Source organism: Hemicordylus capensis, chromosome 2 (genome assembly GCF_027244095.1).
Source record: "Hemicordylus capensis ecotype Gifberg chromosome 2, rHemCap1.1.pri, whole genome shotgun sequence".
Classification (NCBI taxonomy): Eukaryota; Metazoa; Chordata; class Lepidosauria; order Squamata; family Cordylidae; genus Hemicordylus; species Hemicordylus capensis.
In genome coordinates this window covers 140,505,611-140,525,881 of record NC_069658.1, presented here as the reverse complement: position 1 = coordinate 140,525,881, position 20,271 = coordinate 140,505,611, and the positions used below count along the sequence as shown (strand labels likewise).

The 20,271-nt window shown below is 43.2% G+C and overlaps 1 protein-coding gene and 1 long non-coding RNA gene across 17 annotated transcripts in view; one reads left to right on the top strand and one right to left on the bottom strand.

The window, feature by feature from the left end:
* NRG1 (neuregulin 1) overlaps positions 1–20,271 on the bottom strand; it is an 811,186-nt gene that overhangs the window by 325,612 nt on the left and 465,303 nt on the right. The window lies entirely within an intron of this gene.
* The window catches only part of LOC128343314 (uncharacterized), a 63,354-nt gene that overhangs the window by 37,193 nt on the left and 5,890 nt on the right, over positions 1–20,271 (top strand). For 4 of the 5 annotated variants that reach the window (XR_008315466.1, XR_008315461.1, XR_008315467.1 and 1 more), the window contains 2 exons: positions 6,217–6,321; positions 6,601–6,733. This is a non-coding gene — a long non-coding RNA (uncharacterized LOC128343314). Of the gene's footprint in view, positions 1–6,216; positions 6,322–6,600; positions 6,734–19,676; positions 19,826–20,271 lie in introns of those variants that run through there. The other variant, XR_008315465.1, reaches the window with a different exon arrangement.

Genomic DNA, 20,271 nt, shown 5'->3' with positions numbered 1-20,271 from the left:
AGTCCCACTCAATTATCTATCTATTTATTCAATTTATTTTTTTGATTTATATACTGCCCTTCCAAAATGGCTCAGGGTGAAAACAATTAAAACAAGTTAACAGTTAAAATCAAACTATAAAAACAAACTATAAAAATTGAGACATACTTCCAAGTAAACACCCAAAAGACTGAATTGTTGGCTGCATTTTCATTATGTACTCAAGGTGATATACAAGCTGAATCCATCCTAGGTGTTCTGATAATCAAGCCAGCTAACCAAATGAAGTTGATTTTTGAAACTGCTACTAGAGTCCAGAGCACCCATGTTACAAACCTGCTGCTTTGGCAGGGGGGAAATGTAACCTCATCTAGAACAAGTCATCCCATCTCACCCAATTCATGCAAACTACCAATATAAGAATATGTTGTGATCAAAATACTAAAGATAAGAGAATGGCTCAGTAAAATCTGGTATGTGATGTTAACGTGCAGGTTTACTGCGATAATTAAGTCTAAGATGGGGGAAAATAAAGCTATGTGGGTTCCCCCCCCCTTTTCTTTTGAGGACTGGGGAAATTAATAAATTATTGGGATATTTTTAAACCACCAGGAAACATTGACTATTCACATGACTGGGAAGTGAGGAGGGCAGCCAGACAGGGTGGAAGGCTTCACTTTACTTACCTTCTCCCAGAAGATCTCCTTGCCCACCTGAATACATGGCTTGGCTGTGCATATGAGCGGCACTCCTGAGACCCCTGCATCCCGACATCAGGAATCCCACAATGCACTGTGCGGTGCTGATGTACAACCCCAGCGCTGGCACACTTGTGCCCCTGACCTTGGCTAAGAGCCAGGGCAAAAAGCAGGGTTAGGCTGGGAGCGGGGCAGCGCTGGGATCAGGAGCGATCCATCCTGGTGCTCCACACGAGCAGCCTAACCCAGGCTAGGCTGCTTGTGAGAACAGCCTTATATACTCCTTATTGCTAGCCATGTTATTAAAAGTTCTAGCTAGCTAATGAACATTCAGGTTTCACAGATTTTATACTGGATACGTATAAAACAATTAAAACAAGTTAACAATTCACAGATTTTATACTGGATACGTATAAACTCATGTATCAGCTTTAAAAAAAGCACACATTGAATTTTGCCTTTGTTCCAGGCAAGGTATTTTGAACATCTTCAGTATACCTGTGTCTCTTGGGTAGGGTGAGCAGGGAATAAAACTGAATCAATTAGTAAATAAATAAATGTCTCCTCATTTCCATTATCAAAAACACTGGAAAACTGAGTGTATTCTTTACCCAGAAGTTGTCATATGGAATGTAACCTTTCCCTGATGTCTATTAGCACTTGTATTCCACTAAAACAAATGAGACACAAGCAGGCCTAGCTCAGCACTGTGTTGGGGCCATTTCACTGAAATGGAATAATTTTCCAGTTTCAAATGGGGTGCTTACTGCGAGATATAGTGACTGTATTTTTGGACTGCTGCTACATACATTCATGGAATGTGGATGCAAAGAGTACCGGAAACAGTCGGACAGGGACAGGGACCATGTCACACTTATCCTTTAGTCCCAACAAAAGGATAGATTAACAAAGTGCAAGTTAGAGGAAAATAAGTGACATTCTATTTCCTCCTTCCCACTCACAGTCCTTAAATTAGCACAGCTGCCAGTCTTTTCCATACCCTCCTGTTTTCGAACGTGTCTCCTTTACCCAGCCCACCAACACACCAGGAATGCTGGTGCTGCCACAGTATCTCTGCTGCCCTTTAGAGTCATTATCACCACCTTCCAAGATGCCCGCATAGGAGGGCACACCCAGCGACTGTGCATTTTCCTACTATTTGAGAAAATATTTTGCAGGATCAAAAACCACAACATTGATAGATAACTAGGCGTTTCTGCTTTTGCGTGTCTTTGCAATGATCGTGTTTTGAATAATGTTGTATGTGTGTTTTAAATAATTGCATTGGAAAACAAAGAACACATTTCCATTAGAGAAGCAAAAGGTGTTATTTTGGGTAGATATAAAAACCTTGAAAATCTTAGCTTCCAAAACATAGGTATTTTGATTTTAAAAGTTCTGTCCCATTAATATCAGTGGGATTCAACCACGATCCTAAATACAACACAATCAACAACAATTTATTGAGCACCTATAAATAACTGAGAGTTGTATAAAAGCACAAGGTTCTGCCTGAAAGTTTACAGTTATAATTTAACTGTACAATTATAATAAGAAAGATTATAATTTGTTTCAAGACTTAGAAAAGAAAATTGGAAACCAGGTAAGGGTGGCTCTCAGGAGATAATGCATTCCATTCAGAGGAAGCAGCTAAATAAAAATCATATATGCAAGTTAAGGAAAAAAGATATTAAAGATTTAAAAAGAAGAACAGATTTCAGACTGCAAAGAGCAAAGCAGAAAATCAAATTAATTTAATTTAATTTAATTTAATTATTTTATATTTATATACCGCTCTTCCTCCAAGGAGCCCAGAGCAGTGTACATGGTTATGTTTATCCTCACAACAACCCTGTGAGGTAGGTTAGGCTGAGAGATACATGACTGGCTCAGCATCACCCAGTTAGTTTCATGGCCGAATGGGGATTAGAACTCAGATCTTCCGGGTTCTAGTCCAATGCTCTAACCACTATACCACATTGGCTCCATAAAGCTAAAAAGCAAAACACAAAACAAAAACAGCCCCAAAGGCAGAGCCAAAAAATAAACATGTCTACCAGTTAGTAAGAAAATGGTGAACTGTTTTTGAATTATTGGGGTAGTGAGGTAATGGAAAGAAATTAATACAAGTAACATGACTCCACTTGCAAGCAGAATAGACAAATCAAGCAAAATAATGCAATTGTGAAGTGGAAGATAAGACGGAGGGAAACCCATGAGTAAAGAATGGCAATGATCAAAATGAGAAATAATTTTTTTAAAAAATCTAAAGTCTAAATGGAAAGAGCAGCTCTGTGAAAGATTACAGAGTTTATAAGGACAGAGATGCAAGAATAAAAAGAATAAAAGAAAACACTTAAATTAAAAGTGGAAAATGAAGAAGAAATAATAGTACCAGAAATGGATAAATATACAAAAGGAACTGATATGCCAGCCAGAGGAGGAAAATAAGAAATACAATTTTGCTTAAATTAAGCTTAAGAAAATAAACCAAATAGGCAATATAGAAGTAGAAGGGTTAAGCCCAAGACCTATCTAGTCCAGCATCTTGTTTCACACAGCGGCCCACCAGATGCCTCTAGGAAGCCCATAGGCAAGAGGCAAGAGCATGCCCTCTCTCTTGCTGTTGCTCCCCTGCAATTGCTATTTAGAGGCATCTTGTCTCCAAGGCTGGAGGTGGCCTATAGCCATCAGACTAGTAGTCACTGATAGACCTGACTCCATGAATGTATCTACCCTCCTTAAAGCCTTCCAGACTGTTGGCTGTCACCACACCTTGTGGCAGAGAATTCCTGTGGTTAATTATGTGTTGTGTGAAAAAGGACTTCCTGTTTGGCAACCAGTTTTATGGGTTGACCCTGGTTCTAGTGTTATGAGAGAGGGGGAGAAGAAGAAGATGAAGAGAGATTAGTAACAGAAAAGTATTAATTGTCTGTCACCTGCACAGAGATGTTAATATGTTTACTTGAAAGTAATTCATAATCATACTTCGCATTCCATAGTGCTTTTGAGTGTTCAAAGCACATTACATATATTATCATGTTGTGATCTTTACAACAACCCTGGAAAGTGTTACTCCATACCACAGATGGGTGGTGGATCTGAGATTGAGAGAGAATGGCCAGGTCTAGCCCAAGTCTTGCTGGTGCCTGAAGTGGCTTGGCAGTTTCCTCTCCCTACCCCTACAGTGTGCAAAGCCTGTCACACACCAGTTTCCCCTCGCCATCTTCTCACCTGTAGGATGAAGAGTGTTTCCCTCTGATCTCCCCACCCCCACCCCCCAATTTCTCCATTCACAGAGTGAACTGTGAGCAGAGATGCGGAGTGGAACATTTTCTGCAGAATTTTCCCCCAAAAAGATAATTTACTGGGAAATTTCCCCATACATTTTTCCTGTGGAAAAGTCCCATTTCTAAAATCTGTACTTGACTACTTAAAAAACTTTTGAGATAACAAGAAGGAGAAATTAATATGGTGGTGGGTTCCTCCTCCCCTTTAAAAAAAACCTGTGTGTATGTATATATATATAAAATATTTTATATCCTGCTCTTCCTCCAAGGAGCCCAGAGTGGTGTACTACACACTTCGGTTTCTCCTCACAACAACCCTGTGAAGTAGGTTAGGCTGAGAGAGAAGTGACTGGCCCAGAGTCACCCAGCAAGTCTCATGGCTGAATGGGGATTTGAACTCGGATCTCCCCGGTCCTAGTCCAGCACTTTAATCACTACATCATGCTGACTCTCATAAACAGGCCAAACAACATGCCAAATCAGATCACAATCTATTTAGGGCATCAGGAAAAATTGTATAGGAAGGGGTTTTTTTGTCTTTTTTTTTTTAAAGATAATAATGTAAATTGTATGCAAATGATGTGGAATTTGCATGGGAAATTTTCTGGAAAACCCACATCTCTGACTGTGAATAAATTTTCTCCTGCCTCCCCACTCTATAGGTGGTGGACATCACTGCCACTCTTCCTCCTCCCTCATCTTCCTCCTGCTTGTTCATCCCATTCCTGCTACTGTTTGAAAAGGCAGAGCAGAAGGAAGTGTGGGGCCCTCCACAAAATTCCTTCTGCTCATGTCCTGCCCCCAGCCTGTTCAAACAGCAAGGAGGTAGAGAGATGGTGGCAGCAGCAGCAGTGGTTCCACAATGAAGCTGTTGGTGAGAACAGTGGCCAGTGGCAGCCCCTGAGGCAGCTCCACCACCACACTTCCTGAGCAGGCCAGCCACAGGAAGGGATTGCTGAATGCCACTTAGTGAGTTCATGACAGAGGTGGGATTCAAATGGACCACCTCCTGATTCGCAACTGCAATGGGAATTGAAGTCCAGCAACATCTGGGAACTCCAGTTTGAGAACCCCCCAAAAAGCCTCTGAAGTAACACCCCCTCCCTCCAATATCTACAGGAGAGGTATTCTACTTGGCAGTGTTACACCAACATTTACATTTGGCGGGTCAGCTTTCCTTCTACTTCCCAGCTTCCCAGCTTCCAGATGAGACATACTGTAGCGTCAGTTTGTCTGTTGAAGTAGAGAACCTGATGATCGATCCATTCTGACATTTTTCTTCATTTCCTTTTCTCCGTCAAAAGAAACCAAGTTCTACAAAGTAGAAATGTAGAAGGATTCCACAGAAGGTGGAAGGTGCTATGGAGGACATATTTCATTGGTTCTGTTGCAGACCACAAAGCAAAACCCAAAGCCATATAAAATGTTTTTTATACCATGTAAGCAAGCTGCTTAAAATGTCAGAGCAGACAGCGTTAGAAGTTCAGTTGATTCAGCTATCTCCAGATTTTGTCCTGAAAGATACCCTGAATTGCATGGAGAGCAATGAAGGAACCATCAAATTGCGTATTGGTTCCTGAGAAGCGAAGCCATATCATAAATTTCACTGCCTGCCTGCAATATACGTAAATTCATCTGATGGTATTTGCTGCGTAATGCAGGCACCAGTTTACATAAGCAGTTATTATTGTTGGCTGTTTGTGTAAATAGTGGCTTTAGTGATGTAAACTGGGACTTTTCAACTACGTAAGATAAAAACCTCAACGTGTACAGCTTTTCCACCCGGAAGTGTGAATGCTGGAAAAACAACACACGCATCTACAAAGAGGAGGAGGAGGAGGAGAGTGTGGCAGATGTCTTCTGCTCTCTGGTCAATGCTTTGCATTTACTTACTTTTATCACACCTGCTCATATTAACAGCATTATTTAATACAGAAAAACATAGTGTTAACATTATCTTATGTTTCTATCTAAAGTTAAGGAGAGGATTAAGAGAAAGCAGGGTTTCATTTGCTGTAAGTGCTGCTGAATTAGTGCAGGGATGTATGCTGTAAGTGTTTGCATTTATCTTTTTTTTCATGCTTGGTATGTTGTGACATTATTGTATCCTAAAATAACCACTTTTGAGGCTCTACATCTGTATTTTGAAAACATAACATTCAAAATGATCTGCATTTTCATTTTTTTGATGTTTTGAATTATATTTTACCATGCAATTTTTTTCAAGTCACCTTGGGGGATCTTTTCAGGGCCAAAAGGGCGTGAATATTTTGAGGGCGTGAATGACAAGTGTTGGATCAGGATCTTTCTCAGCAGGCCTACCATTTGCACATGACACACCACCGGGGACTGAGGTAAGAGGGTGTGCGTGTGCCCTTTTACCACAGTAAAAGCCTGGCGGGGTGCGGGAGGGATCCTGTGTTGCCTGGCAGGATAGTGCCAGGACTGGCCTCAATCCTGGTACTTCACACAAGCAGTCCTACCCAGGTAGGGCTGCACAAGCCTGGGCATGGGTGCTCATGTGAACAGACTTGGGATTCCATTTGGTCCTGAATTGTGTAACTTCAGTTGATTGATTTATGCATTGTATGTCTGCTTCCAACCCCTGTTTTTAAAATCTTTTTAACCCACAGATTCCACACATCCCCTGGCCACATGTCCACCTGTGGATCAAAGAGAGAATATATTTCCAGTACCTTCATTGACCACTCCTTGCATCTGATGAATTTGGGTCTTGCCCATGAAAACTCATGCCACAAGAAATGGGTTAGTCATAAAGATGCTCCACAATTCTCCCACCACAGAACATACTGAGGGTATTCTCATGAGCAGTGGAAAGCGGGCTAAGGGAGCTTAGCCTGCTTCCCACGGATTGTGGGAACCACCGAACTCACAGGCGAGCCCGGTTTCCCCAAAGTGGGTCACCCACTTAACTCCCCCTCCCCTTAGCCCAGGTTAGCTCAGCTCTGCACCGCTCCGCAGCAACACCCAAGGAGACCCCCACCAGGAGGCTGAAACAAGCCTCCCGGCCCTGTGGGCCTCCACAGGATGCTACTGGAACTTCCGGGGACCGCATGGCCCCCGATCCCTGCAGCCTGCGCCGGCTCCGTGACGGAGCTGGCAGTTGTGTGGGTGGCCGATCTGGTCGCCCAGGGCTGCCTGAATTATTGTCTGCAGGGAGAGCGGGCTAAGCCTGCTCTCCCCGCAAACCTGCTCTTGGCGAGTCTCACTGGTCATGAGACTCGCCTCACTGTTAAACAAGCACTTGTCAAAGGTATTGTAGATAAATGCATGCAAGATAGCCATCAACAGTTCTACAGTATTCACCATGACAGGTAAATAGAACCTCCATGTTTGGAGGCAGTATACCTCAGTATACCTCTGATCACCAGAAACAACAGAGGGTAATGATCTCTATCATACCCTGTTTGTGAACCTCCAGAGGTGTAAGACTAGTCACTGCTGGAAACTGAATGCTAGACTAGATGGGAGTTGTTGTTCTGACCAACAAGCCAGTTCTATAGAGATAATTGCACCTCTGTACCATATATAGACTCTCTTGGCCTTCTGTTGTAAACAAATACACCTTCAATAGGATGCACACAACCTCAAATAACTTTATACCTAATGGTTTCTTAGTTGTTAATAGTGATACCTTGAAAATGTCCACAATGGACTTAATTGTTGTTGTTTTAGCAAGGAAGAAATGTATATAAGTAGCATAGTACTACGAGAAGCCACTGAGAGAATGAAACATCTTTGCTGCAACAATGCCTATATCCAAAATCCAATACAAGAAGCAAGGAGTATGTTGTTGGTTTCTTGGGTTGCTCCTAAATCTAGAAGATTTAGGAGCCCATATCCCAAGATTCTAGCAACAGTGTAAGGCAGCGTGAGGAGAAAAGGTGACAGGATACATAGATGGTAAACATACTGTAGTAATTTCCTTGCAATAAATACTGGCTGTAAGGAGAGAGCATCTGTGGTTCCAGATGTGAAAGAGCAACAGATGGGCAGTTCTCTATTGTACTGATAATAAAAAGTGAGCTAAGACTCTATTTAGGGAAGTCGAGCTCCTTCTCTTTGGCTGTTTACAGAGTTGGAAATATCACGATAAGCAAAGCCCTCCAGCTCAAAGCAAAGAGAGAAAAAAAGAAAAAAAAGGATAAGTGGATAAATAATGATTCAACTTTCTTACAAAACATGGTTCAACCTCTGTATTGTTAACATAAACACAGATGACCTTTCTGTTTGCTCAACTTTTGGTCCCCAGCACAGGAAGCCACAGATGATCATTATCAGGGAGCAGAACCTTGCAGTCTGCTTCTTCTGTTGAACGGTGGGACAGATGATGGACTGCATTTAGGAGCCTGACAGAATTGCTCACTCTTCCATGCATATAAGAGCACACTATATAATGCTGAAACACAAGTGAAAACCGGTGTAGCATAGTGGCTAAGGGACTGAGCCATGACCCTGCAAATCCCCGGGCTGAGTCTTCTCTCAACCATGAACTCACTAGGTAGGTTGGGGCAAGACCCAATTGCCTTCGGGCCCTCTCATGGGGTAATAATACTGTCCTAATCGACAGAGCCACCTAATGGCACAGCGGGGAAGTAGCTTGCCTAGGGAGCAAGAGTTTGCTGGTTTGAATCCCCACTGGTATGTTTCCCAGACTATGGGAAACACCTATATCAGGCAGCAGCCATATAGGAAGATGCTGAAAGGCATCATCTCATACTGCGTGGGAGATGGCAGAGGTAAACCCCTCCTGTATTCTATCAAAGAGAACAATATGGCTCCCTGGTCACCAGGAGGTGACACCAACTTGATGGCACAACTTTACTTTACTCTACAGAGGTGTTGTAAAGATTGCGCAGATGGTATATGTGAAGTGCTCTGAACACTTAAAACTCCCTCAAACTCACATATAAATGAAGGAAGGGGGTACAATTTTGCCAATGGCACTTGATTCACTTTCAGATTTATCAGTAATTACCACTGGCCATGGTCACTGCCATAGTTCAGCAGAAATTTATGGAAATTAGGATGAAGAAAGTCAAAGAATGAAGTCAAAGGCATTTGATGATCCTTGATCTTGGCACCTGTCAACATTCACCAAGTCTCTGATATTTGCATAATTCTAACAGAGTTGTAACTATCTCACTGAAGGTTTATGCTTCAATTTGTGAAAAATTACCTTAGGCAAGACTTTTCAAAGCTGACTGTCCATTGCCCAACAGCACAAGACTAGACATGAGCTGAAATAAATGTCTAACTAGATACAGGTGTAAACTTAGTGCATTAAATTGTTCTCTACTGATATTTGTGACAAGTAAAGTCCAACTCTAATGGAGCATTAAATATGTACCCATCCTTTGAGGGAGGTCAAGATGAAAAAAGAACTAATTTGTTGTATCTCAAGCCCCATTTATTTAAGAAAAAAACATTTCCTGAAGTCTCTTGCTTATTCTTTTAGTTCTGCTTTCCCCTCATTTTATAACAAAAATAAAAGCAAATCAACAGCACACCTGGTAATAGATTTAATTAAATTCTTGCAAACTTGCAGAGACATAATTGGCTTGAATAAAAACATAGGTGCCTCATCAAGCTAATGTGATCTACCTTTTGTTCAGAAAAGTACAATACTTTCACAGAGTTACTGCTACATAGATTTCCAAATCAGAAGAAATCACAAATTTCTAACACAAATGCCCAGATAAGGCTTCAGTCCTATACACACTTGACTGAAAGTAAATCCTATGGAATTAAGTGGGACTTACTTGCAAATGAACATATTTAGGATTGGACTGTTAGGCTGCTGTGAGCTCAGCACTGGAAGGACATCTTCTCCTTTCCAGCTCTGCGTATGGAAGCAACTCTAATAGCCAGGATACCCGAATGGAACCTTCATGTTCACAGCTGTATACTTCTGACAAATTGCTCTAGCACTTTCCTGCTCTGAGTAAAGATGTGCACGGAACTGGTTCAGCGCTCATTTTCTGGAGCACCGAACTGGTTCCATCGACTGGCATTCAAACCAGTTCAGAGGGGTGGGGGGAGTTTGCTTTAAATGACAGGGAAGGCCCCTGCCCACCGCTTTCCCCTTCCTGGTGCTCGCCCAAAAAGCATGGACATGGGGCTGCAGCATTCCTGCTTGCGGAAGAAATGCTGCAGCCCCATGCCCACGCTTTTGGGGAGAGTGCCAGCGGGGGGGGGGAGCAGTGGGATGGGGGCTGACAGGTAGGCAGCACCTTCCACCTCTAAAATTCTATGATTCTACCAGGGCGTTTTTCACACAGCAGGCTTTACCGTGAGTTTACTGCAAAGCTTTACTGCGAGTTCAGTGTTGCACAAAAAAACCTACACAAAAAGTGGATTTTTTTACTCTGGGTATTAATCGAGCTACCACCTAATGGTGCAGCAGGGAAATGACTTGATTATCAAGCCAGAGGTTGCCAGTTTGAATCCCTGCTGGTCTGTTTCCCAGGAAACACCTATATCAGGCAGCAGCGATATAGGAAAGATGCTGAAAGGCATCCGCTCATACTCCATGGGAGATGGCAATGGTAAACCCCTCCTGTATTCTACCAAAGACAACCACAGGGCTCTGTGGGCACCAAGAGTCGACACCGACTCGATGGCACACTTTACACTCTAATGTGCAGTGAAAAAACCAAATTGTGTGTGAAGTGCTCCCCAATAGCTTGCAGGGACTTCAGGGTATATCTGGCCGATATGTGAAGACACATCCTCCATTCTGGAGGAGATGCGAGTTAAAAGCCCTGGGTGAAAAATGCCCAGGTGCTGGGGTATGCTGCTGCCCGCATGCCTGCACATATAATCTTTCCAGAGGCCACTGGTAGAAGTGAACTGTTAGAAGAGATGGAATCAACTTGACTTGCCCAAGGTCATAAACTGAGTACAAGTAAGAAGCGGTGCTCGAGCCTCAAATACCAACCACCCCTTTAACCCCACATTTGCTACAGCTGTAGCAAGATGACACCTATTTCAATGACATATATTGAGGCTGAGAGACAAGTGACTTCCCTAAAGCCATACACTGAGGGCAAGGCACACTACCCTACCCTACCCTACCCTACCCTACCCCACCCCACCCCTTCCCACTCAAAATTTCCTTCCAAAAATTCTTTCAAAAATTACCATTCCTGACCCATTTGCTATGATATGCCCCATTTGCTACAGTGCTTAGTATGCCAGGCTCTGAATTAATCCTCTGAGGAAGCCTCACATTCAGGCAAACTCACAAACCAATGCCACACATATTAATTGGTCATGTAGTGCATTATTAACTAATGGAATTCACTGCTGCAGGGTGTAGCGATGGTCCCATCTTTTCCATCTATATGTAAATGACACACTTTTGAAACTGTAATGATCAGCATATTTTGCCGTTTCAGTTTTGTTCCATGAAATGCCAGTGCTGCTGCACAGAGATGACATTTTATTTTAAATTTATTTTTACACTTATATCCCACTCTTCCTCTGAGGAGCTCAGAGCAAGGTACATAGTTCTTTGTATGTGCATCCTAAGTTAGGATGATATGCTTACTACAAGATAATGGGGCAATCCGTTGTAAATGTTATTTTAATGTAAATTATGTGAATACAAAAATATGCTACATCCTCACAAATGGTCACTGGATGAACAAGTAGTAGCTGAACACATGAGAAAGTTGCACTGTCTTGGGGTTAAACTACAGATGATGCTAAAAGTTTAATTTATGCTTCCATTTTTAGCCTACTTTCCAGTAGGCTTATGAGATCACCCAGCATTCTGTGTGTGTGTCTGTTGTGTGTGTGTCCCCTCTCCCTGACAACATCAACTTCGCAATGCCTGGACCAGTATTAACCAAACTGGGTACAGTTGTAGAGACACATAGGGACACTTCAATGGCATAGTTTGTGATAATGTCATCCATCCTAATTGAATATGGGAGCTACATAAACATTTGAGGCACAAGTGGGCTAATTTGTGGACTATCTAACCAATTTCCCCTGCTAACTGGGCAAAGAGGCACCTTTTAATGTGGTCATTATCTTTATTTAGCAGGGGGAGAGTAACTGGCCCTATCCACCCCCAGCACAGTACTTCCAGTGACTGTTGCTGGTGTGTGTCTTATGTTTCTTTTTAGAATGTGAGCCCTTTGGGGACAGGGAGCCATCTTATTTGTTTGTTATCTCTCTTTGTAAACCTCCCTGAGCCATTTTTGGAAGGGCGGTATAGAAAATGAATTATTATTATTATTATTATTATTATTATTATTATTAATAATAATATTAATAATTTGCACCCTTTTTGGTACAGTTGTAGTGAGTGACACACAGGTACACCTCAACAGTGTAGTTTGTGATGATGTCATCCATCCCAATTCAAGATAGCAGATATGTAGAGTGGGCTAACTTGTGAACCGCCTAGCCGATTTGAACCGAATTGGTACAGTTGTAGTGAATAACTCATAGGGACACCTCAGTGGCATAGTATGTGATAATGTCATCCACCCCGATTCAAGATGGCAGATGTATAAATGTTTGAGGCACAAGTGGGCTAAATTGTGAACTGCCTAACTGATTTGAACTAAATTTGCTACAGCTGTTGAGACATATAGGGACACCTCAATGGCATAGTCTGTGATTATGTCATCCATTCCAATTCAAGAGCCAGGTGGTGTAGTGGTTAGATCAATTAGGATGCTGGACTAGGACCGGGGAGACGCGAGTTCAAATCCCCATTCAACTCTGGGCCAGTCACTTCTCTCTCAGCCTAACCTACTTCACAAGGCTGTTGTGAGGAGAAACCTAAGTATGTAGTACACCGCTCTGGGCTCCTTGGAGGAAGAATGGAATATAAAATTTTTTAAAAGTACATTTTTTTTTGGTAATAATGTAGAAGGTGGATGTGTAAACGATTGAGGCACAAGTGGGCTAACTTTTGGACTGTCTACTGATTTGAACCAAATTTGTTACAGTTGTAGGGGCGCATAGGATTGGCTCAAGGGTGTAGTTTGTAATGATGTCATCCAACCTAATTCAAGATGGTGGACACATGAACATTTGAGGTGCAAGTAGGCTAACTTGTGAACTGCCCAACTGATTTGGACCAAATTTAGTCCAATTGTAGGGAAAGGAAAGTAGGCAGATTAGTTCTTACTAGAACTTGTTGGGTTTTTTTGGAACAGCAGGCTGCCACTCTGAGCTAACAGCAGTTTAAGGAAACCATTTCTATAGTACTGCAGCACAGTGGGGAAAGAGTTTAAATGCCCTCTCCCTGTGCATCACAGTCAAAATCCTCACCACCTCATGGATGTTATTTTTATTTAAAACAAAAAAGCAAAAATGGAAGCAAATTAATTAATTAAATTATATCTGTACACCGCCCCAAATGTCCATCTCTGGGTGGTTTACAGCAACATAAAAACAAATTAAAACTTTAAAACAATTTTTTTAAAAAAGCAATCTAGTTAAAAATCTTGGGTGAATAAATGTGTCTTTAGAGCCTTTTTGAAAGTTGTCAGAGATGGGGAGGCTCTTATTTCAACAGAGAGCATATTCCAAAGTCTCTTGTTAGCAACAGAGAAGGCCAGTTCCTGTGCAGCCACCAGACAAGCTGGGGGCAACTGCAGACAAACCTCTCTGGATGTTCTCAGTGGGGTTCTTAGTAAAGATGTTCCCTTAAATACCCAGGCCCTAAGCTGTTTAGGGTTTTATAGGTTATAACCAGCACCTTGCATTTTGCCTGGAAACGTACTGGTAGTCAGTGTAGTTCTTCAGGGTGTGCACAGAACGGGGTTTGTGTTCTGTTCTAAGCTTGGAACGAAACACAAAGTGGCTCGGACGTTCCAACTGGAACGCTGAGGTGACCCGGTGTTTACTTTCCACAGAACAAGCACATGCCATTCAGAACCTTCATAGTGTTCTGGCTTTAAAAAAAAAAATTAAAATCGCATTAGTGTGGGCGGCAATAGGGGGTGGCAAGAGGTGACAAGAGGTAACTTTAACATTAAATTAATCCAAGCACTTACAGGTAGCTTTATGTTAAATTAATCGAAGATCTTTTACAGGGTACTTTTAACATCAAAGTCATCAGAGCTCTTCTTAGTGACCAGTGGTAATGGCCAGCACTGCAAGCTGCCGCTCCAGCCAGCATCCCTCATGGCACTGGCACATCTCTGCAGTTCACCTGGCCTCCTTATTTGCTGGCCATGCAAATGGCCTCCAGGCCACTTCCTCTCTTCTTCTTCTGTTGCCACTCTGGCTGGCCAGGGAAGAGAGTGGAAGGAAGTGTCCTGAGTCCAGTAGAGGGCTGGCTTAGAGTATCTTCCTCCATCAGATGCTCTAGGCCAGCAGTCGACTGAACTCACTATACCACCTTTTGCTCTCTTTTAAATCCACAGTGGGCACAAAGTAAGAGAACAAGGAGGGTGGCAGTGACCTGTGCTGCTGTCAGAAAAGGCAAGGTGGGCCCTCACCGGGAAGGGAAGGGAAAGGCAAGCAGGCAAGCAATTATCTGCATGGGGGGAAGGAGGGGGCAGAAAAAACTGCTTGGCATATCATGAGTAGTACATCTGATCAATGAGGTGCACTCAACCAGTTCTGAATGAATTTACACAAGTTTGCCATTTGACTGTAGATAACAGATAGACACATAAGACACACACCAGCAACAGTCACTGGAGGTACTGTGCTGGGGGTGGATAGGGCCAGTTACTCTCCCTCCGCTAAATAAAGAGAATCACCATGTTAAAAAGTGCCTCTTTGCCAAGTTAGCTGGGGTTTTAAAAGTGAACCTGGATAAAGACCTGGATACAATGCATGGTATAGATAGGAAGTGCACTTCTGTACATGTGTTCAGTATAACGTGTATATCTCAATAGGCGGTAGGAGTGGTAGGCGGTACTGTACACTCATTGTACAAGTGATGAACATAATGTGTGAATGGGCCTATAGAAACACCCTCTTCAGTTATTAATCTGGGTAACTTGTACCTAGGCAGAGGGGGAATGTGAGCAGGGGTTTTTGATGCCCATAAGCAAAAAGATTTTAGCTACCCCTAAAAAAAAACAAAAGCAGTGGCAGTGACTGGTGGGGGGGAGTGTTTTCCCCTTTTACTTTTTAAAAAAGCTGCAGTGGTGGCAGTAGCTGTGGGAAGGGGGGCAATTGGGCGAAGGGGAAGTTCCCCCATTTGTCCCCTAAAATTCACCACTAGGAGCGGTGGCGACTGGCTGCGGGGGGGCTGAGGAGGAGAGAGTGCCCATTTTTTAACCTGAGAAAGCCCACTGACGCTATGTAGGTGGCACAACCTCTACCTTCCTCCCCAGTGACTGCACATGGGCTCTGCTATCCATGCTATATTTCAGCCAGAAATGGGCTATGGGCAGCAGAGCCCATATGCAGTCAGTCACTGCGAAGGAGGGAGGAGCTCACTGCCACCTGCGAGCCATGAATGAAACTCAGCATTAAGCTCCATTCATGGCTCGCGGGCGGCGGAAAGCTCCTCCCCCCCTCCCCAGTGACTGGCTACACATGGGCTCTGCTATCCATAGTCCATTTCCGGCTGAAAGGGGCTACAGATAGCTGTGCCCATGTGCAGTCACTCGGGAGGATGGAGGACGTTGTGCCACCCACATAGCATCAGCAGGCTTTCTCAGGTTAAAAAATGGGCACTCTCCCATCCTCACCCCCACTCCCTGTAGCCAGCCACCACCACCACCAGTGGTGAGCTTTAGGGTGCAAAGGGGGCAACCTCCCCCTCGCCTGGCCACTCACCTCCCCACAGCTACTGCTGCTGCTGCTGCTTTAAAAAAAACAACCCTAAAAGCGGGGATGCTCTTCTGGCCGCCTCCCTGCAGCAACTGCTGCTCTTCAAATTTTGCAGCCGTTGGCAGATGCCTCCTCTGCCTATGCCTTTATGTGTCAGTGAATGTGAGCACACCAGCTAGCCCCATCCCCAACACCTGTGGGCTTGTTAACCACTCCCCTGTTCTCCCTGAGCTAAATGTTTCTCAGTGCAGGGCAGAACTGAATCTGGGGGCCCTTCCTCCATGCTACCTAGAACCTTGCCTGCCAGGATTAATAATGAATGAAGAAGGCTGAATGTGATATAGAAGACTTTATCTCAGGAGTGCAACAGGAGGAACTTGGCCTGAAGCCTAGTTGCTATGACTGGAACTTGCTGTTTCACCTGTAAGAAGAGGCAGTGGCAGTAACCGGCCATCACAGGGGCCACTAAATACTTAGTAGATAGTTCTACAAGAATCTCCATGTGTTTTCTCTAAATAGCTGCAACAACTAAACCATCCTCTGCTACCTACCTGCTCTGTAACTGGAGTGTGTGCTCTCTTCCTCGCGTGAGGTGGCTGCATACCCTCTTGCCACCCCGGTCAGCGTCAGACTGGACGTGGCCCTTGCACATGCTCATCCACAACATGCGCAAGCGCACCAGCCACTTCCAGATTGACGATGACCAGGGTGGTAAGAGGATACTCTGCCACTTTGTGCCAGCAATTTTGGTCACAATGCCAGTTGGGAAAACATGGTGTGTGTGTGTGGGGGGGGGGGGAAGAGCACCCTCCCTCCTGCTTAAAGGTAACCCCCTGCTGCCAAACCTGCATTTGGCCAGACCGCGCACATCCCTACTCCAGACAGGGGAGCAAATGAGTCCCCCATGCAAACCAAGAGTGGGTTCAGAACCTTTTGTGATGTTATAGAGCAGGGCTGCTCAGCTTCAGCTCTCCAGCTGTTTCTGGACTAAAACTCCCATAATTCCCAGCCACAGTGGCCCATAGCCAGGGATTATGGGAGCTGTAGGCCCACATCCGCAGGAAGGCCAAAGTTGAGCAGCTCTATTCAGGAAGCTGGCATGATGCGTACCTCTTAACATGAACTGCCATAGGAAGCTGACCAGTCTGTCTGTATGGTTGGGCTGGCTCTGGCATAATCCACTGGGCAATTTTTCTGTGTAAGCAACAAAGAAGTGAATGAGAACAGCTCTCTTATGCCCTTGCACAGCTCCCATTCATTTCAATGGGGCATCTGCAGGAAAATTTCCCAGTAGGTTTTACCCACTGTGCTTGTTTTCCTTCTAACTGCTAGACAAGTTCTCAGCTGGTCTCATATTAGTAGGACAAGTGTCAAAGTGCATATTTGAGCGCTCTAAATCAACAACTGATTTATTCCACTGGGACACAAAGGTCAACTTTCACAACTGTCCCAAGACAGCATTTCAGAAAGAAAAATGCTTTTGACCCAGTCAACCCTTTACTGTGAACATGCTTAGTGCCACTTTGCTGTTTGGGACAACTGGGAAGAAATAAGGATTAGACTTGTGATAACTGCATTTAATATAAGTTTTATTGACAAAAATGCCACACATTCTAACACTAAGAATGAGGCAGTGGACAAACCAACTTCACTTTAGAGCAAAATATTATAGTGTGGGCTCTCCCATAGGCATAGGAAGTTGCTAAGGGACAGGAGAACTTCCTTCTGATCTTTCCTAGATCAATATTCCTAGATGGGTGTGTGGTGTAATAAACATTTAGGCAGTAGGAAGCAAAGGGTTGAATCCTAAGTGGTCAGCTGATCTACTGCATGCCCACTCATTCTGCTGGTTTGTGTGGGGAGCATTGGGTTAACTCCTATTCTGGATAGGGATGTGCTCAAAATGTGATTCGGCATGCGAATCGCAGCATGATCCCTTTAAAATCAAGGGCTTATCCAGCCTCTTTAAGGTGGAGGAGAGCAGGTCCATCCCTGCTTCTCCTCCACTCACCACCACTTCCATACTGGCGGCACTCCCCTCAGCTATCAGCACACACCAATGGTGCTCTCCCCCAGCAGCCTGTGTGTGATGCTGGCATGCACATGGCCTCCGCGCATGCTCAGTAGCCTTTTGCATGGTCAGCTGACAATGCCCGATTACCAGCACTTCGCATTCTGCCTAAAAGCATATAGCAGCCAGTGCAATGTTTTCAAGACAGGAGTAATATGGTCTATTCTGTTTTTCCTAGAAACCAGCCTGGCTGCTGAATTTTGAACAAATTGACATTTTTTGATTAGATTCAGAGACAGTCCTACATTGAACACATTGCAGTAGTCTAATCTAAAGGTTATGAGCATGTGCACTATTGCTTTGAGGTTGCTCTTTTTCAGAAATGGATGCAGCTGCTTTATCAGCCTAAGCTGATTTAAAAAGGACTCCTGGTCATTATATCAATCTGAGAAATAAGAGAGAGGCCTGAGTCCAGGAGCACTCCTAAACTTCATACCTGGTCCTTCTGAGGTGGTATAATTTCATCCAGAACAAGAAGATCTACATCATCTCCTGAACTTGGCCCAACAATCGTATATAGCCGCTCTATCTTGCCCAGATTCAGCTTCAATTTATTATCATTCATCCAGCCCAATAAAGCCCTAGAACAGGCTCGGAGAGACCACGTTACTCTTTTACTGATGGAACTACACTGGTTGCCAATAGGTTTCCGGACAAAATACAAAGTGCTAGTTGTAGCCCTAAAAGCCCTAAACGGCTTACGCCCTGGGTATCTAAGAGAGCGTCTTCTTCACTACGAGCCCCACTGCCCATTGAGGTCATCTGAGGAGGTCCATCTCCAGTTACCGCCAACTCATTTGCTGACTACACAGAGACGGGCCTTCTCGGTCGCTCCCCATCATTGGCAATTTTCAAAAAGCACCTGAAAACCCATCTTTTCGCCCAAGCTTTCTCAGCTTCCTAATTGTTTTTAGGTTTTAATCTCTGGTTTATTTTTAAATTGTTATTGTTAACTGCCTAGAGATGAAAGTTTGGGGCAGTGTACAAATTTGATAAAATAAATAAATAAATAAATGTATACATAAATAATAAATATTTGCTCTTCTGTGATTTTATGAAAACTCCTATGGGAATAAATGATTCTTGTGGGTTGTGGGAATAAGTGATTGCTTTCAACTGGATAGTGAGAAAAGAAGTTTGGAAACGGTTGGGCTAAAGGAAATTGCGCCAAGCTAGTACTCCCTTCACAGGATAGTTCCACAGTTTATGCACTAAACATGATTACTCTCTGTAAAATGGTGTTATAGGTACATTTCAAGGACAACAGAAAAGGACATCTCAAGATGCTTGTAGATGTATGGAAGCTGTATATTTTATTGATAGCTAGCATAACATGTTTTGACCAAAAGGCCCTCTTCAGGGACAAATAAATAATTTTTTTACAGGAATTCTCTGTGAAAAGTACTCCTTTCTTGAAGCAAAACATGACTTTCTGTAAAATGATGTTTGTCTACTTATCCTATTTATATAGCGCCTGATATGTGCATCTCTAGGCTGTGTACACAATGTTACAGGTACATTTCAAGGATTCCAGTTTTCTGCTTCCACTGTGGATATTGCTACAAATTTGCAAGTGGTGGCACACTACTTTTGAAGATACAAAGCAGGATCAAGGGTCTTTAAAATTTGCATGTGAAAAAACTTAGAGATAGTAAGTCTCATTGAAATGTTCACACAGGGGATTCCACACTTGCTAGAATCAGTAGAACTTACTTCAAATGTAAATGTGACTAGTTCTGAGATGTCAAAATGATTTTCTCTCCTCTGTTTCTTAGAAACTTAATAATATTACATGTCTATATGCTTTTTCGGGTTGTCACCCTCTAGACATTTTAATGGACATTCTTTTTCTGGCAGTAAAAGAAAATGCTTCTAAGATGAAGATAACCTATGAGAGTATACTAAGGCAGTTCTCTCTATGGCACGAAATCGGATGTAAAGCAATCTGTTTCTTGTTTATTTAACCACCAAAAGAACCCATGCCAGACAAGTTAAACTGAACAATATACACCAGAAATTATTGCCTTAAGTGGCTCTTTCCTCATTTCTCATTGACAAACTGCCCATCAGAGTTATTACTGAAATACTTTAATGGCAAAGAAATCTTTTGCAATTTGATGTTCACTTGTAAAGATTTCAGATGAAAACAGCAGCTGCATTAGAAATAGTTTAGAGAAAAGATCATTTGCACTGTCATGCACGTAGCTTATGCCCTGGGTATTTAAGAGAACATCTTCTTCTCCATAAACTCCACCGCCCATTGAGATCATCAGGAGAAGTTCGTCTGCTGTTGCCACCAGCTCATCTGGTAGCTACTCAGGGACGGGCCTACTCCATTGCTGCCTCAAGGTTTTGGAATGCGCTCCCTGTTGAAATAAGAGCCTCCCCATCTCTGACAACCTTTTAAAAAGTCCTTAAATACACATCTGTTCATCCAGGTCTTTAATTAAAT